Here is a 21397-nt window from a genome sequence, read left to right as displayed (position 1 = left end):
AGATATTCAGGCAAAGAAACAGAAGAAATTTAAAAGGGACGTAATAGACTATAAAGATCTAAGAGTATACAAATGGCAGGCATCTATGGAAGATCCAAATGAAGATCTGGATGAAACACTCATGGAAGCTAGTAGCATGGATTCAACAGCTTTAAATCTTGTGGGCACTCCTACTTCTAGTGGCAACCCTATACCCAGTAGGAATGTGTCGGGCGGTAGAAGTCGGGAACAGCCACCCAACCAGGGATGGCAGCAACAAAGACCACGCAATAAAAGAGTGAGGTACCAAAACAACATGAGCCCAGCCACTACTAGACGGACCCCCAGCACCCAGAACAGATACTCACCTCTGTCCGATGATTACTCTGATGAATACGAACCAACACCACATTATCCTCAGTATGGCCACCATCAAAGTGGTCACTATCAGGTACACAGGGGGGCGTCCCCCAACCAAAGAGGAAGAGAAAGTAGGGATTTTCACAGGGGAGGACCACGCAACAGACCTCCGGGCCGCTGGCAGGCGAGACCAGTTTACAGCAATCCAGGCTGGAGGGGGATGAGTGGCAACCGAGGGGGTACGCATGGGAATACCCGAAGAGAGGACCATCATCGAGGACCACGGACACAACAACAAATGGATCCAGAAGAATCAACACGGAACAACAGACACACCGGGCAACCCATAGGGTTACCGCAGAGGCACACCCAAAGAGAATACGGCCCAGAGGATGCAGGGGAGGGAAGAAGGAAAAGGCCAAGACAATACTGGGTAAAGGAATCTAACATCAGTGGGGTGGCCTTTACAACAGAAGAAATTAGGATCTTTGACCTAGGCCTCAAGTACGCCCCCGATAAGCCTCTGGACCAGTTTGAGGTATATATAGGTTTTCAAAAATTCCTAAGGAAAATTAATCTGAAGAAATACTTTGCCACAAATACAGAGGAGAGTATGGCAACAGATTCTCGTTACAAACAAACAGAATTGAAGAACAATTTGACCTTTAACCCCACCAATTAAGGGAACCAATGCGTTATAGCGTTAAAAAAAATGGTGGAGGGTGATCTTAGAAAATTAGAAAGGAAGATAAATAGGAAAAGCAAAAGTACATGGAGAACTATTAAAGAGATTGGGGAAAAGCATGAAGTGGTTATCCGCCCAGCGGTTAAGGGGGGGGGGGATTGGTCATTCTAAGTCTGAGTGACTACGAGGAAGAAATGAGCAACCTCCTTTCAGTAGCCAACACATATCTGAAACTCAATGGCAATCCAAAACAAAAATATCAAAAATGGCTTGAGAAATACGTGAAAAAGGGGAAAGACATGGGAATACTTCGCAGTAAGGAAGCAGAATATCTAATTTCTAACTCTACGAAAACCCCAGTTATGTACTATACCCCGAAGATCCATAAAAAGCTGACAAAACCCCCCGGAAGGCCAATAATCAGTGGCATAAACTCTCTTTTCACGCCTTGGGGAATACCTCGATACCTTTCTACAACCCCTAGTCAAACAGGGACGATCGTATCTAAGGGACAGTCTTCCAACTGATACAAGAACTGAGAGAAGTCGAGGGGGCAGAAAATCTCCTGCTGGTCACCATAGATGTCAGCTCTCTGTACACGAGTATCGAGCAGGAGGATGGGATCATGGGTGTTGCAACTGCCCTGTATGAGAAGACCACATACAGACAAGAACAAATACAGTACATATTGGAGGGATTACAGCTGGCGATGGAGTGTAATTACTTCTGGTACGCCAAAGAGTACTACGTACAGACCAGGGGGGTGGCCATGGGGGCTTGTTATGCCCCCAGTGTTGCCAACCTCCTGATGAATGTATGGGAGGATGAGTACATCTACAATGGAGGCCACTTGGAGATCAAGATGTACCGTCGGTACATCGATGATCTCATCATCCTTTGGGATGGATCAGTCAAAACTCTCCAGGATTTCCTTGATGAGCTCAATGATAACAGATTCAATCTTCGCTTCACCGGTAAATTCAGCACAAAGAGCATAGAATACCTAGATTTGGAGATCTATAAAAGTGGTACAGCACTGCACACTAAGACATTCTTAAAAGAAACTGACAGAAAAAAATAGTTTAGCATATGTGAGTGCACGAAGATCACACGATGACGTGGTGTACGTGACACGCACGTCTGAGGGAGGAGCCGTCCGCGCCACGGATCCGACAGCGCATCGGGAGATGGGAGGACAGAGACCCGTAGGTGGCCCAGCGACAGCGGATGCGCCGCATAGAGGGAGTCCACCGAGCGGATAGTCCATCCACCCCGCGGAGTCCACCTGCCATCACCGCTCTCCGGTAGTAGCCCGCCTTCCGTCGCACCCCGCATTCCCCCATGAGACCGCAGGCAAGGTAAGGTACGGAGGAAGAGCAAGGAAGCCCCCCCTCGTGGCGTGGTGGCAGTTCCCCTCTTCCTGCTGTACACCGCGACTACAGCTGACCAGCTCAGGAAATAGAGTAAATCAGCAGCACACGGCAAACCGGTAATATTTAGCCCTCATTTTTTTTTCTTTTCATGCGTTTGCTGTCCTCTCTCTTGCTTATTGGGGTCCCTGATATATGAACTGCATTAGGCAAGGAGAGTAACCTATGACCCGCCTTCCATCAGTGGAGACAGGGAAGGAGAATTGTCATATGGGTCGCATACTCCGATCCTCTAAGGATGGTTAAATAAGCGCATGGAGGGAACTATTTAAAAGGAGTCCACGTGCAACCTGGTAATCTCACGAATCTCAGAGGGACACCTATTGTCAATGCTGTTCGCACTTGCTTTTTGCAATTGAATGTACACGTATTTGCAGTGGAATTAAAGCTTCCATGAGTTGACTGTCCTTCACACTGTGGGCATTTACCCTGGCGGACTAGTAGAAAAGCAGTTGATTCTGCTCCTGACTCTTTAAATCAGTCGGCACATGTGCACTTATCTGTATTGTATTAATGCACCCATGAGTTGACTGTCTTACATACTGCGGACACTTACCTTGGCGGACTAGTAGAAAAGCAGCAGATTCTGCTCTTGTCTCTTCAATCCAACCAGCACGTGCTTTACCTAACTATTTGTGCCCATATCGGTTCGGTATTAATGCATCCATGAGTTGACTGTCTTACATACTGCGGATACCTACCTTGGCGGACTAGCAGAAAAGCATTAGATTCTGCTCCTGATCCTACAAACCAGTCCGCACACGCCTTACCTAATTGTATGCTCATCTATCTCTATGGGAATTATTGCATCCATAAGGTGACTGTCTTACATACCGCGGACACTTAACTTGGTAGCGAACCTGAAAAGCTTTAGATCTTGCTCCTGACCCTACAAATCATAGCTAAAACCCAAGAAGGGATAAGCCCCGAATCCTTGGGGGTCATCAGAGGGGACGTCAGGCAATATATCCCATATCATTGAGTAAGGTGGGATACTTGTCCAAAATAGGATAATATCTCATCTTACTAAATAACGACCCAATTACATCAAGACCCCAAGCCCTCAGCCTATACACTTCGCAAACTTAGGAGGGGCGGTACCTGCAATTTGAAAGTATCTAGATTTGGCGTCTAAAAAAAAAAAAAAGTAGGGGGTTCAATTACGACCCGCTTCATAGGACTATTGCCTTTTGTAAGACGCAAGGCTCTCGGTAACGGCAGGATTCTTAGCAAAGCCTTAATCGTATTAGGGGCAGTCGGGCTCTTTCATCAGTGGGCGAGCAACCCATCGGGTTGAAATCAATCATTGTACAAACGGACGAACTCCCTGACCCTTCCTTAACTTCGGATTACATCAGGTGTCAAGTTTTTTTTGTAAGAATCAATTAATACCCCCGAAACTTCTTCAAAGTGTCCCCCAGGGAGGTTTAAAAACCTCCCTTAAAAAAAAAAAAAAAAAAAAAAAGGAGGGGGGGGAGTGCAGCTCTCCATCCCCCTTTCAAACTGGGAAAACGCATTAGAGCGATAAGGAAACACAACATGAACAGATCAACAAGGGGCGCCGCCCCTAAAATCCCTAAAGACACTGCCACCACTAGCACGATCAGACACTACATGACGCCGGAAGGCAGCGCTAAGAGCCCAGGCTTGGTAAAAAAAAGCAGAAAAAACGGGGACAAATAAAAAGGGAATAGGGGGGGGCGGAAACCCCAAGTGCGGATACGTCAGTAGAACTCGAACATGCAACAGGCCAAATGGAAGATCTCAGCTCGGATTCTCATATTCCCACTAAGGGGGAAATGGACACTATGCTTAGGAGATTGGAGAATGCAATAAGACAGGAAATTAGCACTCTAAGAACGGACCTATTTCACACGTTAGAACGGGTGGAGGAAGCCGAGAAAAAGATAGGAAAGCAGGATCTTGCAATCAAGGAACTAAATAACCAACATCTAATTATGAAACAAAACCAGAGGCTGTTGCAATACCGACTGGAAGATTATGAGAACCGTAACAGAAGGCAAAATCTAAGGCTTAGATCGGTTAAGGAAGAGAAGGGTGAAGACCTGAGGAAAATTCTTAACGACTTGTTCCTCCCCCTCCTAAACAACGGGAGGGAAGGCCCCTTAAAAATAGAACGAGTACACCGAGTGGGAAAGTCCAGGGAGGGAGGAAGCAAGTGGTATAGGGATATAATAGTCAGGTTCAGGCACTTCGAAGACAAAGAAGAAATATGGCAGAAACTGAGAAGAAAGCCCCCCTTATTATTTGAGGGGACGGAGATTCAGATCTACACAGACTTGGCCTGGGAAACCCTGTCTAGAAGAAGGCATTTAAAACCTTTATTGGAACAGATGCGGAAATCTAACATTACCTATCAATGGGGGTTCCCAGCCTGCCTGATAGGCTATAAAGAGGGAGTGAATAAAAAGGGGAACTAAAGCGCTAGCTTTTACCAACCAAATGAGATATAAAAATGTGCTGACAATCAATAAATCATAAAAGGAAAAGACCCCAATGCAGCTCAAATCTAATTGGTGCCAACAACAAAAATAGTGAATATAAAAGTGAAGTGATGAGCGCAAAGGAATGTATAAATGAGTGAGCAATATATCAAAATAAAAGTTTACGATCCTCTAGTCTAGAGGAAAAAACTCCAATCATCATGTGATGACGTGAAATATGTGCTAAACACAAAAAAGTCCAATCAAGTGATGAATGTGAAACTGAAGAAATAAACAATGAAATGTCCCAAATAACATCAAACAATATATGTGATTCGTGTGAACGTGCTGGCAGCGATGGGGTGATCCAGTTGTATAAGGTGAATAATGCCCGATGATCGGGCTCACAAAGCGCTTACCTCCCCTCACAGGGAAAAACAGCATCGAAATCCACGGCTGGACTGTCCCACAACTTCTCCAATGAACGACCGCCGTCCTCTCAGATTGTTCTCAGGCGCGTGTCCTCACCTCTGTGTGTGGTTCCGGTCTTCTCAAAGATGGCGACTCAGTATCCCAGCAAACACAAGATGATAAAGGAAGAATAAAAGGGGGCTCCAATAGTGAAGTAGTTCTCACGAATGTTTAATAGATAAAAAAATTTGGATGCATAGCAGAAAAATTTTCAGGAAATCAAAATGACATGCAGCAGTAGTACGGACGAGATGCCGCAGCACTTCCGGTATTGTTGGATACGCCTTACGCGTTACGTCACGGCACGTGACTTCATCAGAGGCTGGGGATTGGTTGAGCCCGCTCTTCTTAAATAGAGCAGCGAACGGAAGTTCAATGCGGCCATTTTTAATGCTGGATGCCCTTAGGCCGAGCCGCGGCCATTTTAAATGAGGGAATACATATAGCTATCTTTACTAAGGAGTTGGCAAAAACAAAACACGAATATAAATCCAAATACACGAGCATATTGATCAATGTATTGACAGGACTTAATTATGTGCTACAAAAAAAGGGGGGGGATTGCACATATAAACAAATGGTCATAAAAGTGCATAATGGGAAGACCAGAGCATATCATGAGCACGGAAGGTCACTTGAACCGTTCTAACGGTGGATCCCGGTCTGTGCTGAATCAGATATGGGAAGAAGCAGTGAGCTTCTCATATATATATAAAATAGCATAATAAAATGATAAATAAGTTAAAATAGGTCCATGTAGAATGTCATCAATTTAATATATTAATATAAAATGGGTCACCGCCCAGAATAGATAGGATAAATGATAAAATAGTAATAAATAGTACTAGTAATAGTAATAAAATCCACCCTGGCTCAAAAATTGCCCGAAATTAACAACCTAGTAATGATAAAAGTTTAGATGCTATCCATTTTCTTTTAAAACGTAAACAAAAAAGGGTACGCAATATTGATGCGATAATAGAAGAAACCAAAGTCAAACTGGAGCCTTTTAAGGATTCAGCTGATTTTAAAAAATTGGCAGCCCAATTGAATACCAATTTAGCTACCAAAGATGCAGAAGCCCAAAAAAGGAAAACCAAAAAATATCAACGAGATATTTCTGACTATACAGCAGATCAGGTTTTTAAGTGGCAGGCTAAAAGTACAGCCTTTCCACCTACATCCACATACTCTACACCTGAGAAAGAAGTACAAATTCTAGATCCCACTTTAAGTAGACCCATTCAACATATGGGTTGGCAAACGAAAGCACCAGTGGCAGTAAGACCAGAACAAGAACAGCAACATCATCAAAAAAATAGGGAAGAGTCAAACCATTGTACACCGCATAATAAATCGAAAAAACCTTTCAAAAAACCTTTTAAAAAATCTAATTGGAATCGCCGTAATTCGGAGAGAGAATATAGGGATAATAGAGGACCGGTGTATCATGCACCGCCACCTAATCCTCCACCCTATTACCATCATTATTACAATCATCCGCAACGGAGTCCAATTTCTACCTACAATCATTACGAGCCCCTACGACACTATCAGGAACAGCAATATCCAACACACCAATACCACCATGATCCCCAAAGGTCTTTTTTAGACAGAGATCGGAGGGATCGGTCTCCAAGAAGACACCCTCAGGAAACATATCGATCCCCAAGGAGACACACGCAAGTGGATCAATCACCCCCGAGGAAAACTCAGGAACCATACAGATCCCCAAGAAGATCAAGGGAGGAAAGAGCAATCCGCACTCCAGAAGAAAACGGGGATGCAGAGCGGGGAAGAGATCCCAAAAGAAAGAGATTGGAAAAGGGGAGGGAGTCTTCAACATAAGTGGCAAAATACTATCCACTGATGAGTTGGTGGTGTTGGAAGGGGGTCTCAAACATGCACCTGTAAAAAATCTAAATAAATTCGATACATACATTAATATCCAAAAATATATTCGCAAAGTCAATATTAAAAAATACTTTCTAGGAAATCCAGCGAAATGTCAACTACCCACATCAAGAGAAATGGACAGTGTACAACACAGCACTCTCCGTAATAACTCTGTGTTCAATCCACAGGTCAGTAATGGCCAACATATTGAAGTTTTTAAAAAACTAGTGCTTCAAGATTTGGAAGCTTTGAAACTAAAGAAGGCCTCGGACCCCCCACACATTAAAAGGGGTATTCAAAGCCTAAAAAAACGGAAAGATATTGTGATTCGCCCCGCGGATAAAGGGGGAGGAGTTGTGGTCCAATCCAAGGAACAATACCATCAGGAACTCCTTGGACAACTTCAAGATGAGGACACATATATGAAATTACTGACTAATCCGATCGTTAATTATAAATCACAATTAAAGCATTTGATCCATTTAGGCAAGAAAAAAGACATTTTGAATAAAAAGGAGGCCATCTTTTTGTTACCGGAAACTTGCAGAATTCCTGTCATATACACCGTCCCGAAAATACACAAGGATAAAATTAATCCTCCGGGCAGACCGATCGTTAATGGGATCGATTCCCTGACTGCAAGGATGGGCCAGTATTTGGACCATTTCTTGCAACCAGCAGTGCAGCAAACAAAGTCGTATTTGAGAGACACAAAACATGTCCTTCAAATACTAGAAGAAATACCAGTCTCAGAAGGTAGCACATTACTAGCCACCGCTGATGTGTCATCACTATACACGATTGTGCAACATCACCAAGCGTGTAGTGCAACTAAATGGCTTTTGAAGAATTACACCACTTTAGTCTGTAAACAACGAAAGTTTCTGATCAAATGCCTTGAGTTCTGTTTGAAATCCAATTATTTTTGGTATAACCAAACATTTTATAACCAAAAAACAGGCATTGCCATGGGCGCTAAATTTGCCCCTTCAGTGGCTAATGCGTTTATGGCACAGTGGGAAGAAGAGGTAGTGTATTCCAACACCCCACCAGAATTAACCCTGTACAAAAGGTACATAGATGATGTGCTGATTGTTTGGAATGGTTCCAGAAATTCGTTGGAAGAATTCGTTATAGGCCTTAACTCTAATGATCACAACATTAAATTGGCAACAAACATCAGTAACAATATGGTGAATTTTTTAGATTTGGATATTATGATCATTGAGAAGAAACTCATAACCAAAACACATTTCAAAAGCGTAGACACCAATAGTTACCTATCTCTCAAAAGTTGTCACTACAAATCGTGGTTATGGAATATACCAAAAGGACAGTTAGTCCGGATCAAACGCAATTGCACCAAGGAGACGGATTTTCGCACCCAAGCTGAATTCATTGGGGAAAGGTTCCAAAAGAAAGGATATCCGGAACAATTTATCCAGCAACAAATTCAATCTGTTGCAGGACTTGATAGGAAGTGTATGCTGCAAGGGAGCATTAAACCCCAACGGAATTTTGAAGCACCAGTTATCATTATGGATTACAATGTCCAATATAAAGATGTGGAAAAACTTTTTAAGAAACATTGGCATGTATTGACAGCAGATAAACATCTCAAAAAAATTCTGCCTGCCAAACCCAACATTACCTACAAAAGAGCTCCTACGGTTCGAGATATGTTGGTTAAAAATGTAGTTGACCCTCCCCCTAGGAGTGGATATACCTTTTTTAATAAAAAAGGTTTTTTTCCTTGCAAGTATTGTTTTGCATGTCTACATGCAAAAGGGCCCCAATTGAAGAGAACAGAATTTTTGGCCACCCATACTAAATGTATGGCATCCAATTAAAGATTTCATTAGTTGCCACACAGGAGTGGTATATGTTTTACAGTGTACATGTAATCTACAATATGTAGGTAGAACCAAGAGACCTTTAATGGTTCGCATTAAAGAACACATCAAAAACATACTAAAGGGTTGTGATAAACACAATGTTAGTAGACACTTTGACCAAGTCCACAATAAGAATCCACGCCATTTATCTTTCTGGGCTATTGATAAGTATAATAAACCATGGAGAGGGTCACGTCTAGTCAGAACGATAAGCCAAAAAGAATCCCAATGGATACATACTTTACATTCATTGGTTCCTGATGGATTGAATGTGGACTTTGATGTCAATTGTTTTCTTAGTAAATTTTAAGTGGCGTTACATTGTAGTTTATTGTAAAGGATGAGATGAAGCCACACTTCGGTTTACTTTTTCTAAAAAAATCTTTTTTCCACTCCTTGCCTGCCCCATATTCTATGGCAACCAGCATTTACTAGGTTGTTAATTTCGGGCAATTTTTGAGCCAGGGTGGATTTTATTACTATTTTATCATTTATCTTATCTATTCTGGGCGGTGACCCATTTTATATTAATATATTAAATTGATGACATTCTACATGGACCTATTTTAACTTATTTATCATTTTATTATGCTATTTTATATATATATGAGAAGCTCACTGCTTCTTCCCATATCTGATTCAGCACAGACCGGGATCCACCGTTAGAACGGTTCAAGTGACCTTCCGTGCTCATGATATGCTCTGGTCTTCCCATTATGCACTTTTATGACCATTTGTTTATATGTGCAATCCCCCCCTGTCAATACATTGATCAATATGCTCGTGTATTTGGATTTATATTCGTGTTTTGTTTTTGCCAACTCCTTAGTAAAGATAGCTATATGTATTCCCTCATTTAAAATGGCCGCGGCTCGGCCTAAGGGCATCCAGCATTAAAAATGGCCGCATTGAACTTCCGTTCGCTGCTCTATTTAAGAAGAGCGGGCTCAACCAATCCCCAGCCTCTGATGAAGTCACGTGCCGTGACGTAACGCGTAAGGCGTATCCAACAATACCGGAAGTGCTGCGGCATCTCGTCCGTACTACTGCTGCATGTCATTTTGATTTCCTGAAAATTTTTCTGCTATGCATCCAAATTTTTTTATCTATTAAACATTCGTGAGAACTACTTCACTATTGGAGCCCCCTTTTATTCTTCCTTTATCATCTTGTGTTTGCTGGGATACTGAGTCGCCATCTTTGAGAAGACCGGAACCACACACAGAGGTGAGGACACGCGCCTGAGAACAATCTGAGAGGACGGCGGTCGTTCATTGGAGAAGTTGTGGGACAGTCCAGCCGTGGATTTCGATGCTGTTTTTCCCTGTGAGGGAGGTAAGCGCTTTGTGAGCCCGATCATCGGGCATTATTCACCTTATACAACTGGATCACCCCATCGCTGCCAGCACGTTCACACGAATCACATATATTGTTTGATGTTATTTGGGACATTTCATTGTTTATTTCTTCAGTTTCACATTCATCACTTGATTGGACTTTTTTGTGTTTAGCACATATTTCACGTCATCACATGATGATTGGAGTTTTTTCCTCTAGACTAGAGGATCGTAAACTTTTATTTTGATATATTGCTCACTCATTTATACATTCCTTTGCGCTCATCACTTCACTTTTATATAAAGAGGGAGTGTCAGCTAAACTAACATTTCCGGAAGATCTGGGGGGGTTCTGTCACAAACTGGACATTCCGGTGATTGAATTACCTGGATGGGTGGAATAGCGATTAGAAAATAGCTACCCCCAGAGGGGGCCTTCAGAAATGGGCAGAGAGGGACGGGAGAGGCGGGGGGGACGGAGGGCGGGTGACTAGAGAGGGGAATAAGGCGGTGCGGATCTGTATCCCCACACACATAAGATCGAGTCACCGGGGAATTCCGGGGGACAACGTGTGGGAGGGGCGCAGGGGGCCACACCTCATCCAAAAGAACCAACGGGTAGGGGTTACCAAGGATCCCTACGGTTCAGAGGCGATGTACTGGCCTAAGCAAGGGGAGGGAAGGGGGAGATGGGGGGGGTGGGCTTGGAGGGGGAGAGAACACTCCCCCCCCTCCAAAATAGGGAGGGAAAAGGGAATATGGCTCCCAAGGGATCTCTTAGAAAGTTCAGCATGTATAAGGAAACGATCAAGCAATAGGAAATGACAGAAGTTACATTTCTATCCTATAACGTAAAGGGTTTAAATTCAGCGGTCAAAAGACTAAAAGTTCTGGTCGAGATTGAACAACTTAGAGCGGATGTGGTATTTATTCAAGAATCCCATTTGACCATAGACGCAAATATCAAGCTATATTCCCCGGCGTACCCTACTTGGTTTTACGGCGACTCTATCTCAAAACGAGCAAGAGGTGTGGCTATCGGGTTTACAAGAGGTTTAGGATTTACGCTTGAGGCGAGGTTAACGGACCCAGAGGGGAGATTCCTATTTCTCAAAATAAAGCTAGATAACATTACATACACGCTAGCAAATATATACGCTCCAAACATACACCCAACCCAATACTTAGGCAAAATTCTGGGAAAACTGAATAATTTCGCTGAAGGTCATATAATCCTGATGGGGGATCTAAACTTTGTTCTCAATCCTACAGAAGACAGTACGTTCCGTGGGAAGGTGACAAAAATAGAGCAATTACAGAGAATTAAACATAAGCTACATGATCGTCAACTAGTAGACGTTTGGCGGATTTTCCATCCAAACGAACACGATTATACATTTTTCTGCCACCCCCACGGAACGTACTCTAGAATAGACTACATCTTGGTGGATCACGGGTTGCTTGACTCTATCATAGACACAGAAATTGGAATCATGACGGTGTCAGACCATGCTCCAATAACAATGAAAATCATATTATCCACACAAAAGAAACAGCGGCCGATGTGGCGACTAGACGATAGCCTGATCCGAGACGAAGAAGGGGCAAGAAGGGTGGAGGCCGAACTGGAAAAATTCTTTCTCATTAATGATACAGTAGGGATTTCCAGTGCAATCTTGTGGGAGACGCACAAAGCATACATAAGGGGAATACTAATCGCTGAGGGGGCTAAAAAAAAAACAGAAAGCAAAAGTAAAACCATTGCCCTTGTGAAAGAGATAGAGACCCTCGAACGCAAACATAAAGAGCAAAGACTAAAAGAGACCTACCAGAATTTAACCCTGAAAAGAGAGGCACTTAAGGAAATTATGGAACAGGAAGTGAGGTACAAACTAAACTGCATTTCTAAGGAGAGGTACATATGGGGAAATAAACCAAGTAAGCTTCTAGCCAAAATGGCCCAAAAAAAGAAAACTAGGAACTACATTGAAAAAATTAAAGGGAAAAACGGGAATTTGGTGTACGCAACCGGTGAAATTGCGGACAGCTTTAAAAAATATTATGAGGACCTATACACAATAAAACATTCAGGCTGGCAGAAAGGGAGGAAGAGACCAGAGACTTTCTTGTTAAGGCGGGTCTCCCTAGATTGGATGAGACGGAAAGTCTGAACATGGATCGCCCCATAACGGAGGCAGAAATTAAAACAGCCCTAAACTCCATCTCGGGCGGTAAGAGCCCGGGCCCGGACGGGTTCTCTACCATGTATTATAAGAAATTTAGTAATATACTGATTCCAAGGTTGTGCAAATACTTTAACGGGTTAGGCTCGGAATTCGAAACCAGCAGGGAAGCTACAGCGGCCGTGATTACGATAATTTTAAAAGAGGGGAAAGACAGCTCTCTCTGTTCAGGGTACAGACCCATTTCTCTGTTAAATACAGACATCAAGCTGTTTGCCAAAATTTTGGCGGGACGCTTGAAGGGGGTTATGCACTCTTTGGTGCACCCTGACCAAGTGGGATTTGTTCCCAACAGAGAGGGCAAAGACAATAGCCTAAGGGCAATCCTTTTGCTACAGACCATTAGGCAAAATGAGACCCCCGGTCTGCTCTTGTCAGTTGACGCTGAAAAAGCCTTTGACAGGGTAGATTGGGGGCTCATGACGGAGACCCTCACTGCCATGGGGATAGGATGCAGGATGTCCCGTTGGATTAAAACACTTTACATCCATCCCACCGCAAAAATTAAAATAAACGGTACACTCTCGGAACCATTCGAGATGAAAAATGGGACTAGGCAGGGGTGTCCCCTGTCCCCTCTTCTTTTCATTTTATCATTGGAGCCATTATTGGCTACTATCCGTAAGGATTCTGATATCAACGGAGTAAGAGTAGACGGGGAGGAACATAAATTATCGGCCTTTGCCGATGATATATTATTTTATGTAACCAATCCGGTCAAATCCATCCCTAAGCTCTCAAAAGTATTGAAACAATACGGTGCCATCTCTAACTTTAAAATCAATGTTACCAAATCAGAAATTTTGAACATCAATCTAAATAAAAGAGAGATAGGATCAGTAAAGGAAGTCTGCGCATATCCTTGGACCAAAGAACTAAAGTACTTAGGTATTAAACTTGCAAATACAGCACAGAAGATGTATAAAATAAACTACGTCCCCTTATTAAACGAGATCAAGAACGAATTAAAAAAAACAGTAAATAAACCAATTTCATGGATAGGTCGCATTAATATGTTGAAGATGGTGGTAGTCCCTAAAATTCTTTATAAATTTCTATTGGTTCCAATCGCCCTCCCACAGCAGTTCCTGAGCATTCTTAACACCCTGCTACTAAACTATGTATGGAAAAACAGAAAGCATAGAATATCCCTTTCCATATTAAAACAGGGAAAGATGCAGGGCGGGCTGGCGGCTCCTGATATCAAAAGCTATTATAAAGCGGCGGTTCTATCCCGGGCGGTCGAATGGGCCCGGAACAGATCAGATAAAAGATGGGTACAAATTGAGAAAGCGTCAACTAGCAAATATTTGAACAATATCATATGGATCCCTGCACAATATAGAGCATTAGAGCACAAAACACAGGACATTACACGACTCACTTTAAGAATGTGGGATAGAACCCAGGCACAATTAGAGGGGAAATTCAATTCCCCCCTAATGAATTTCAAAAGAAAATCCGTTTTTTGCACCGGGGGAAAATAAAATTGGAGGGAATTGGATTAGGGAAGACACTGTGCACTTAGGAGATATTATTAAAAATGGTGACATAATGACCTACGGAGATTTGAAAGCCAAAACGGACTATTGGAATCTTGATAGGTGGCATTATTCCCAGTTACACCACTTTGTGCAGCACCTCCCCCGCCCATTACGGACGGAGGCGGAGCTGACCCCACTTGAGAGGATTTGTAAATCGAAGAATTCAAAGGGCACTATCACTAAACTTTACGGGATATTGGTTAAGATAGGGTCTCGGGGAGAAGCACCTTTTATAGATAAATGGGAAAGACAGTTAGGAAGCACTAGAGGGACAAATACTTTTCAGAGGATCATTCAACTAACCCACTTTTCCGCAATAGATGTTCGCACTGCCGAAGCAAATTATAAGTGCCTATCAGGGTGGTACATAACCCCAGACAAAGCCAATAAATTTAAAGTAAACCAGTCCGCTGAGTGCTGGAGGGGCTGTTCAGAAATAGGCACGATGGCCCATTTATGGTGGCTATGCCCAAAAATTGAAAACTATTGGGACACAATACTGAGCCAAATCAAGGTTATAATGGGGGAGGAGATAAAGAAAGACCCCTGGGCCGTGCTCTTCCACGGCAGTCCGGAAGGGGTAAAAAAATATAAGCAGTCGTTACTTCCCCATCTCTTAAATGCAGCCAAGAAACTTATACCTAAAAAGTGGCAGGAGAAGGAAAGCCCACACGTCTGGAACTGGATAGACGAAGTGGAGGAAATGTACAGGTTAGAAGAACTAAAGGACAGCTACCTGGAAAGGAACAGTGAATACAGGGAGAAATGGGCAAAATAAAAAGGAATACAAAAAAACATGGAGTTACGCGGAGAGAGTCAGGGTTCGTTAGGAACTAGAAACGTAAAAGTGGGCCTCAATCCACTAGCACCTCCTCGTTTGCACCTTTCCGATGCATTATTCGGATCTCTTTTAGAGCGCTGCGAAAATATAGCTTCCTTTGCTGAACCGGCTAGGAGACATTTCAGAGGGGAACAGGATGAGATCCCTGGGAGCCATTAGGGGAGGGGGGGGGGGGGTATAAACAATTTCAAGAAGCTTGGTTAATTTGTATTGGGTTTCGACCAGCCTTAACGGGGGTTGCTGGGGAGGTAACTACGGTCAAGGCATTCTTGCCCCAATGGTTGGTTGACATAGAAACCGAAATACTAATGATTAAGTCAAAAAAAAAAAAAAAAGAAATGCAGAATAAATACCACATATGATGCAAACCACAAATTGAGACGTAAGAAGCATCAAATCATGAGCTGGTCTCTAGAATTTGGTAAAAAGCTGAGGTGGTTTAAAAAAAAAAAAAAAAAAAAAAGAAACTGACAGGAATGGATATATTCCTATTACAAGCTGTCACCATCCAAAATGGAAGGCCAATATTCCTAAAGGACAACTGCTTAGGCTGAGAAGGAATTGCGATTCACATGATGACTATGATAGTCAAGCCCAGACACTGCTGGGTAGATTCAAAGAGAAGGGATATACACCTGAAAGTCTGGAAAGATTGAAAACTGAAATCTCACAGAAGGATCGCAAAGACCTACTTATGCAGAAAAAAAAAGCAACTCAAAGCCAAAGCAATTTTTCTTTCATTACAGGATTTAACACCCAGTATAAAGAATTCGAGACAATCCTAAAAAAATACTGGCCGATCCTGAAGGAGGACTGTACCCTATCCAAACTCCTCCCTAATAAGCCCTCATTCATATACAGAAAGGCCCCCTCCCTCAGACACCACCTGGTACACAACATCATTAATCCACCGAAACAAGTGGAGATATGTCCGGAGCTAAAGGGGTTCTATAAATGCCAAAGGTGCTTGGCATGCAGGGAGAGTAAGAAGCAACCCCGCAGAAAAACTGAATTTAGGTCTAGGACAGATCAGAAAGTGTACAAAATTAGAAATTTGATCACCTGTAATACTACCCATGTTACTTATGTTGTTGAGTGTCCATGTCACCTGCAATATGTAGGGAGGACCACCAGGAAGCTAACGCAAGGGGTTTCCCAAGCATAACTTGTCACGTCATTTGGAACAGTTCCACCACAAGGACCCTTCAGGACTTATCTTTTACGGAATAGACATGATAAAAGATAATTGGAGGGGAGGGAACAAATTGCCATCTCGCAAAACGAAACGAGTTGGATTTATCGTTTGGGGTCACTCGTGCCACATGGCCTCAATGTTGACATTGATCTCAACTGTTTCTTAGCTAACCCTTAACCATCAGTGTGATACCCCATATATACTTGGGGGAATAGTAAGTCTTGCCACTATCGACCCGGTAGGGGCCAAGGGGTATGTGACACTGCACACATATACCCCCTCTTTATAGGTCGTACATAGACACGTCTAGTTCTAATCATATCACTATCATAGTACCTATATTGGTGCATTTATGATCTATTTATTATTTTACACATTACTTTTCACATTATATTTATTATAATATCTTCACTTCTTAGGCCTCCTTTATAGTTTTTTTTGGGGTTTATATCACATATTACAGGGATTATATCCCTATCACGGTAGCAGATCCAGTTTCCATGTCTATCTGGTTTATAGCATGGTACTATACCTGGTTGTCTACTCCTTCTATGGGTTTATTGCTAGCCCCATTTATTCACATTTTTATTTATTTATACCTCTATTTATCTTATGGACATATCTGTCCTACCACTACCCTCACGTCCACTATTACATACCCTTGGGTCCAGACGAGGATATTCCCAAGGGGCTATACATTTATTAGTATCCAGTCTGATGGATTATGGAATTTCACACGTTCCCATATAGTACTACCATAGATGTATACTACTATGACCATCTATTCACCCATCCAGTTGTGCTTATGAGTTTATGGATGACTTTTGGGTTATATGCCATTACCGTACCTTTATTGGATGATCGCAACATATACATTTATGTCAGTATAGAGTGGTGCCTTTACTAGTGTTATGGTGTATCCTTCACATAATCCCTCACATATATGGGTGTAACATGGCATTACCTGTATGATTCTACCATGGTCCCCTTTTATCTGTATATTGTTGAACTAGTCTGTATGTTATTGGGGTGTTGTACCGTGCCGCGGCCTATCATATCCATGGGATCTTTTGGCCCCTCCTTCAAATTACACACATTGGCAGTTCACTGCCTTAAGGGTACTTGGATTGGATGTATCCCCAGGGGGTGGGCATATTGACGTTGCACGGTGACACCCATAAGTAACAGCCGACGACGAAGCACAGACACGCCTCAGAAGACGGAAGGATTTCGAAACGTACGTCAGGCTTGTACGTGCTACATCACTTCCGGGTGAGCGTCAGGTGGTTCTTGGCTGGAACGCACGCCAGTACCGCAAACCACACGCTCGATACCCAGCACAGCTTAGCTAGTGTTTACACGCTGGCAACTTACATTTTAGACATTTTATTTTCTTCCTATTTTTTCCTTGTTTTTATTTCTGTCTGCACGCTAGAGGCTGAGCCTCAATGTGGGTCATACTGTCATTCTAGCCATCCTGCACAGGAATACGGTGCTCCCCACCGCAGGCTATGACACTATTTTTTATGGAATAAATACATTTTTTTATATGTCACAACGGTGTCATACATTATTGCACTATTGGAGTCCCCTTTTTCTCCCACTGAGGCACAGAGGGAGCTGGGCTGCATACACTGCTTACGGCTGGAAAGCTACACTTTGGAGAGCCTATCAGAGGAGCGAGAGAGCAGCGGAGTAGAGCGGTGATCCAAGGAACCTTTCCTATACGCATGTTACCCCAAGCGGGGGCTTCTATCTGGTGAGTGGGGAACCCTGAGGGGAGCACCGGGACCACCTCGAATTGTGTCATAGGAGCACTCCCTTCACATTGGATCATCTTGCTGGACTCCTATTTACTTGCAAGCAATATTGATGATTTCAGATGTTCATATAAAAAACAGTCTAGTGGTTACAGATTTATTGTCTTTTCCCTTATTATAGGAACCACGGACATTGCTCATATTATATATATCTACTTTTTTTATCTTTATTGTGAGTGCTGGACTTTATACATCACAGCCCATATTGGGCTATATACCACGGCATCTTATCTGGTGCCTTGTTGCAGTATTAAGTGGACATTCTTGTTTACAGTTTTTTTTCCTTATATGGGGCAGTAGCCCAGGTATCAGCACATAGTGTATATTGTGTTTGATGCATGGTCTCATATTTATTGATTACGTATCATATGTTTGCATATTTTCTAGTCTGCACAGTAACTCCTCCATTTTTTGTAATTGTTTTATTCTCACTATTTGGGTGTATCCACACACTGTACCTGTCCCTCCATCGGGTAGACCACTTTAGGGTACACAGTGGGCATTAGCACACCCAGGCAGCGCCACTACCCCAACTTCGATACTTACCATATCACATACTGAGGCTCTAGTCTTGAAACAGGGGAAAGGGAAGGGGGGGGGGGGGAGCTGCCGGAACAGGCAGAAATATCTTGGCTGAGTAATAAGTAAAAGGAGGGTGGCAGGGAAAGGGAGAACAGGTTATTTGCCCAGAGCAGTGAAAAGATGGAACAAGTTCTTACCCGGAGTAATGTGGGTTAACTGGAGAGCAACGCTGGAGCTCTTCAGACAGGAGAAATGTACGGAGGTCCAAACATCATGGAACCAACATGTGATTAAACTAGGATAGAATCTTGAGCAGGAGTGGGGGTGAACAGAGGACAAAGCTGCATAACACAAAGCAACACATTACAGGGGAATGTAATACTTAGCTGAGCCCAGAATTGATCCGAATCATAGCTTCTAGGAGGCAAGGAGAGGTCATCGGTGGGTATCCAGCCATGCTGATGCAGCTTCAGGGGTGTCAAAAATGGGTATTATCGCCATCAGTAAGCCTCAGCTTGCTAGGGTATAGGAGGCCAAACGAATCCCCTTTTCCTGAAGCGGTCTCCGTACATTGGTAAAGGATTTGCGCCATTGTTGCACCTCTTGGGAGAAATCCGGAAAGAACAGTCTGGCATTCTCATTTTATTTCAGGCATGGCGCGGGCTGCCGACAGGACACGGTCACGATCCTGATAGTTCAGTAAGCGCAGCAGAAAAGGGCGTGCTGGAGCCCCAGGAGTAATCGGTGGAACCCTACAACATGCTGGTTCGGAGGAAGGCTTAGGGAAGCAGGAGGGTGGATAATGAAGCACGGGGAGCGAAGAGAGCCCTGTAAAGTAGCTAAAAGTCAGGGACAGGATCGGAGCATGTCCCCTCCTCTTCACATGCTATCCATGCCCCCCCCCACCATCCTTTTAATGCAGCCACAGGTCCTGTGAATGAACCGAAAGCTCTTTACGGAGGGTCCTTTTCATTCACAAACTGAAGCATAGAAACAGAGTTCACTGTATACTTGCCTAATCAAGGGCAACTTGCCCTGTAGACATTTGCACAGGGACATGGTTCTCTTTCAATCATAGTATATCTTTAGTTTTTTGTTTGTAAGCTGCCTATAGACTCACATCCACTTTTAATATACTGTACAATTAACCAGAAAGCTTTAAAACATTCAAGAAAAAAGTATAACTAAAAGGCAAAACTATTTTACTATCCAAAGTTAAAACAAGGACAGAAGATTTAATAGATGAAAAGATGAAGAAATTACTGAAGGTCCGCTTTGAGTTTGATTTTTTAATTTGTGCTTTATTTGAGACATATGAGGTTATTAGGATGCATATTAAAAATCTCCTCAGTGTTGACGTCAAATGTATGTCCACTTTTAATATATTATACAATTAACCAGAAAGCTTTAAAACATTCGGATGAAAAATCAGTTTGATCCTCTTGAAATTTCCGGCTTGGGAAGAAGCTGTTCACTCAAGTTGACGTTCATTGTGCATAATATGGGGTCAGTATCTGTAAAACAGAAATGAGACAGTGGCTAAGCTAAATGGACAACACATGTAAGGCTATACTTTGCCAGTCTTTTTTTAAGTCATTTTGGACAGGACTGTAAACCGTTTCTCTTTTTTTTTTTTGCAGTCAACTTGTTTTAGCAGTCAACTGTGCAAAGCAAGTGTATAAATGTTTCCATAAGCTGGAAAGGCACCTGACTAATTTAATGAAACAGATTGTACCCACTGTAAAATCCTAACATTTGAGTTAAACTACCATTGAAATAATAAATATATATTATATATATAAAAACAGCTATGGAAAAAAAAAAAATGCAACGCCGGACACACAGATGCTATGGGAAGCATTACATCATCACGTGGTTGCAGGCAAGCAGAGCTATTTGCTGGCCTTTAGACTGCCCTCGGAGCGCAGAGATCAGTGCTCCAAACACTCCCACTCTGGCATTGTGTGTCCTGTGGTGGTTAGTGATTTGCGGGTCATTAGGACGGTGCTTTTATCGGACCCCCCCAATCACTTCTGTTTTTTTGAGCGACTCATACAAGCTGGTCCGATCTGAAGGTGGATGGAACACGAGAAACAGGTGAGAAAGCCGCCGCTCCAGGTGAGCACCTCCAGGCAATCACTGTCTGCTCAGGAACCAAATGGGTGCTGGCAATGCACAGGACATGCGGATAGAGAAATGGATGGACAGCCGCACTCCAAAAAGTCTTAAAAAAGACGTGCTCTTTATTGGTGGAAAAAATGCACAGCATACAATCAGCATACAGTGGGGAAAATATCTGACGCGTTTCGCATTGACTTTCAATGCTTAATCATAGCCAAAGCTAGCCATTGGCTATGATTAAGCATTGAAAGTCAATGCGAAACGCGTCAGATATTTTTCCCCACTGTATGCTGATTGTATGCTGTGCATTTTTTCCACCAATAAAGAGCACGTCTTTTTTAAGACTTTTTGGAGTGCAGCTGTCCATCCATTTCTCTATCCGCAGGATGGAACACGAGACATGAGCGGAGGAGTCGGCCGGTGAGCAGGGCATATTACTGAAGCTGCTGGTGGGTACGATTAAGCAGACTGTGTTGTGGTCTCGTCACTGCAGTGTGATCGTAGCAGCTGCCTGTGTACTGGGTCTGGGGAGGAGGAGGGGGGGGATGCTTATTGAAATTCCTGGAAAAGTACATCTGGATGGGACTTGCTAGTGTTAAATGTGCGGCAGGTAG

The 21397-nt window shown here is 43.0% G+C and overlaps 1 protein-coding gene across 1 annotated transcript in view; it reads right to left on the bottom strand.

The window, feature by feature from the left end:
• Positions 1-19936: 19936 nt before the first annotated feature.
• LOC120929153 (chromatin assembly factor 1 subunit A-B-like) overlaps positions 19937-21397 on the bottom strand; it is a 188233-nt gene continuing 186772 nt past the window's right edge. Inside the window, exon 7 of the mRNA XM_040340407.1 lies at positions 19937-20176. The gene's annotated coding sequence lies outside the window, so the exon portion shown is untranslated. The remainder of the gene's footprint in view (positions 20177-21397) is intronic.

The sequence above is a fragment of the Rana temporaria genome, chromosome 1, assembly GCF_905171775.1.
Source record: "Rana temporaria chromosome 1, aRanTem1.1, whole genome shotgun sequence".
NCBI classification, from domain to species: domain Eukaryota; kingdom Metazoa; phylum Chordata; class Amphibia; order Anura; family Ranidae; genus Rana; species Rana temporaria.
Note: the sequence above shows the minus strand (reverse complement) of the source record. Positions and strands in the feature narration are given on the sequence as shown.